The sequence below is a fragment of the Bison bison genome, unplaced genomic scaffold (genome assembly GCF_000754665.1).
Source record: "Bison bison bison isolate TAMUID 2011002044 unplaced genomic scaffold, Bison_UMD1.0 scf7180017864379, whole genome shotgun sequence".
Taxonomy (NCBI): Eukaryota; Metazoa; Chordata; class Mammalia; order Artiodactyla; family Bovidae; genus Bison; species Bison bison.
In genome coordinates, this window is record NW_011494951.1 from 261,274 (window position 1) to 265,478 (window position 4,205).

General features: G+C 39.8%; 1 protein-coding gene across 7 annotated transcripts in view; it reads left to right on the plus strand.

Annotated features, from left to right (window-relative positions):
* The first annotated feature begins 876 nt into the window (after positions 1–876).
* ZNF215 (zinc finger protein 215) overlaps positions 877–4,205 on the plus strand; it is a 116,989-nt gene continuing 113,660 nt past the window's right edge. The window contains exon 1 of one of the 7 annotated variants that reach the window (XM_010857209.1): positions 877–1,144. The gene's annotated coding sequence lies outside the window, so the exon portion shown is untranslated. The other 6 variants (XM_010857207.1, XM_010857208.1, XM_010857206.1 and 3 more) reach the window with 6 other exon arrangements.

Here is a 4,205-nt window from a genome sequence, read left to right on the forward strand (position 1 = left end):
GTTCCATGTCTAGTTCTAAGTGTTGCTTCTTGACCTGCATACAGATTTTTCAGGAGGCAGGTCAGATGGTCTGGTATTCCCATCTCTTTCAGAATTTTCCACAGTTTATTGTGATCTCCACAGTCAAAGGCTTTGGCATAGTCAATAAAACAGAAGTAGATATTTTCTGGAACTCTCTTGCTTTTTTGATGATCCAGCGGATGTTGGCAATTTGATCTCTGGTTCCTCTGCCTTTCTAAATCCAGCTTGAACATCTGGAAGTTCACGGTTCACGTACGCTGTACTATAGCTTCTCATTTTTTCATTAACTCTAAATCTGACCTAAAAAATAAAGTCTGTTTTTTAAAAAGCAAAGGAACTGATGCTCTTCCTTTTTAACGTCACTAGCTCTTAACTTACAGTCTAGAATGGGTATATCTAATTGATTAAGTCCTAACTCCAATGCAGACCAAGGCATTTAATATCAGATGTATTCAATTTCTATGGACAGAGACAGACTCTAACTCTCCACAACACTCAACAGAAGACTATAATTATAGAAAGGTTATTCAAATGATCAGAAGCCTAAAACTAACAAATGTCCATGACACATAGCCCATGAAACTACCCCTTCTCGTATCTTGACAATCTACAAATTCCTGACTGCTTTTTGATTCCAGAAGAAAGGGGAGATGAGTAGGTGGGGCAGTGAAAACGTGTAAGAAAGATATCCGCCAGTTTTAGATGTAGAGGGAGGAAGCCATAGAAGTTTGATAAGCCGTTTTCCCACCTACCCTAAGGGCGGCCCTCGGTTCTAGGCCCTAGAGTTGGACTCCAGACTACAAAGTGGGAGGGGCCTGGGAAAGGGGCGGGTCTGGGAGAGGCCCCACCCCCTGATCAACGTTACAAATAGGTCGCGGGTGCTGCGGGGGGCTTCAGCTAAGCCCGGTGAGCATGTGCAGGTGTGCCGGCCTGCTCCTGGAATTTAAGAGGTACGGAACCGGCGCCGGCGAGTAACGGTCAAGTGTGACCCACGGTACTTCAGTTCTGGAGTGTTTACCAACGCAAGCTCCCTTCCCCGACCGGGCGGGAGACTTGTGCGGCTCCTCTGAAGTGGCTCCTGGGTGTGACTGAACCCAGCCCTGGCTGGGAGCGGTACTTGCAGGTATCACGCGGCTCAGCGGGCAGTGAGGAGGCGGGTGAGTGGAATTGGGAATCTCGCTAGAAGGCATCCAGGCGGAACGCACGGGCCTCCGGTTTGTTTGCAGTTGCTCGGATTCCAGCTCTGCAGTTTCTGCTAGAGACGCTGGAGGAGGGCGCGACCAGACAGGGGTGGAGGCCTGGGCTGTGGAAGGAAGTCAGCGCGTGGGAGAGAAGTAAGCAAGGTATGGGTGGGCAAGGCTAGGTTCCACGTCCAGATCCCCTGTCTCCCCTTCAGTTCTGCGATGAGGGCGGTCTCCAGGCGCTTACCCTGGTAAATATATCTTGCGCACGCGCACCTTGATTTTGGAGTGAGTCTTGGATTCCAGATCAATGGAGGAAAATTCTTTCCAACTTGCCTTGCTTTCTCAGTCATTCCTGGCCACGCGCTGAAAGTAACTTAGTAATTTTATATTTAGTAGTAAATATAATGAGTAATTTATTAATTTTTAATCTATAAATCCCTATTTTTTGTTTTTTTCTCACTTTAGAGTTGAATGTGTAATTCATCTCTTTCTTGTTTGTTTATATATGTAAGGCTTCGCCATTGCCTAACAGTAGAACTGGAGCTGTGCTATATAGATTTTGAAGTGCAATATTTGAAGTGTTTTTAATTTGAGTTGTGTTTTAGAAGCAAAAGTTAAATTTCAAAGTAGTTGAGATTGTTTTTTCTATTTCTACTTGGTGTTAAGATCTAGTCTTCATTCTGGTAATAAACGTGGTTTGTACAACTTTTATTTACTTTTTGTTTATTGAAGAATTTTTTTGTACCTTAATAAAATAGCGGCTTTTGTAAGCATTCTCTTTATTCAAATGCTTATTGACACACTGCTTTATGCTCCTTTTTACAAGCTAATCTCGGAAGATAAGATTCTCCTTACCTCGGGGTATTGCTCTGCCTATGACGTATTGGATTAAAAACAACCCTTCTTACAGATACTACCTATTCCTCATAATTAGCGTCTGTTCCAGTTCCTTGACGCTGTAAAATCATTTGAACTTGTGTCAGCTGGCTATTTAATCTAACTCCCAGATTCCTGTCACCTGCGCCTTACTGCGCCCTTCCTTTAGAGTTACTGGCTTAGCGCCTTAACTCTTCATCCTGAGTTAACCATCGTCCCTAAAGGTGTCTGTTTAGTACTTTAGAGTTTAAACTTAAACAGTTCATGACTATTCCATTGCTCGTCCCTTAAACAGACCACTTAAGCTATTTGCAGTCATGGCGGTACCTTGGTCCGTTTATCATCCAGACTGTTCCCTCCTTTGAAATCTTTAAGAGCCAGCATGTCATCCTGAGCATCTCTAACCTGCCCTCGTAGCTCTATAATTATTTATACTGAGTAATTTATTAATTTTTAATCTATAAATCCCTAGTGTATTTTGATGCTTTTTCTTTGAGTTGAATGTGTAGTTCATCTCATTCTTGTTTAATTATATATGTAAAGCTTCACTATTTCCTAACAGTAGAACTTGACCTGTGCTATATAGATTTTGAACTGCGGTGTTTGAAGTGTTTTTTAATTAATTTGAGTTGTGTTTTAGAAGCAAACGTTAAATTTCAAAGTAGTTGAAATTGTTTTTTCTATTTCTACATGGTGTTAAGAGCTAGTTTTCATTCTGATAATAAATTTGGTTTGTACAACTTTTGTTTACCTTTTGTTTATTGAAGAGTTTTGGTACCTTAATAAGTAGCGGCTTTTTTAAGCATTCTCATAAGAGCTTGAATAGAAATTACATTCTATCTGGTTTTATATATCAAAGTAAGCGTATTCATGTCCACTGTGCTGTTAATTTTAGTTTATTTGCTAAGGACTGAAAAAGTTGTCTTAGTCTCCTATTTATATTGTGCTATTATTGATCGCCTCTCTTATCTGAAAGTTTTGCTATAAATATATTTCAGTTATGTGATTTGATACAGATAGTAGTAGTCATAATGTCATGAGTTGTGCCTTCAATCATTTAAAAGTTTCCTCCTTGTCTAATTTCATTCATTTGAGCTTTCAGTTCAATATATATCTTAATTCAGTTTATCCCTGCATATTTTATTGTTTACATTTGCTTGTTATTTTTGTAATCATCCCTTTAAGCTTTGGAGTTCTATTGGATGTCTCTTGAGTTTTTATGTAATTGAGTTAAATTTTTACTCAGTGCATTTATCATTACAATGGATATTCTTGTTTGTTAAATTTACTTTTTTTTTTTTAATGCTCCCTTGGTTTTTGTTTTTAACATGTGATCTGTGAACTGTTTCTTCTTTTTTCTCCTTGTATATTATTAATTCTTAAAGTGTCTGGGCCCATAGTTCATTCTTCTGCTGAAACTCAGTGAGTGGTACCTCTTCAGCACTTGGAACTTTTTTTTTTTAATAAACCCGTACATTCCTAAAGTTTTGGAGAAGGTTTGTGTTGGATCAAAGAATCTTTCCTTAGTTGATCCACTTTGCCCTGTGTCCCCATTTAATGGGGATCTTAATGAGTATATAAATGGTTTCAAATATTTCTACAAGACAGTGAAAATATGGTTTAAAGAAACAGTTTAGCAAAGGCTACCACTTAGAATATGCTAGGAGGTGACCACAGTGAAGGTGGAAACTCATCTGCCTGTGTGAATCCTAAACTTTCAACAGAGCAGGCAGGCCGAGTCAAAAAGAAGATAGGGATTGAGTGAAGGGTTACATGTGAAACATCTATTCCAGTTATCTCCCCAAACTCCCAGCCCTCTTTTCACATGCATAGAGAAGCAGTTTAGCTCCATCACCTTCTTCCCACAAAAGGTTCTTTCCTAAATATATTGAATAAACCATCTGAGGATAACAAAGACTTTTAGCTTTGGTGTTGACATTTTTTATAGTAAAATCTTTTCACTCTGTTGTGTAGGGAGCCCATAGCTTGACAGCCAGCTCCTCCTCTCACCCTAAATCAAAGCCTGCCAATGTGTATGTCTCACTGATATTCATATCAGTTCAGTTCAGTCGCGTCCAACTCTTTGTAACCCCATGGACTGCAGCACACCAGGCCTCCCTGTCC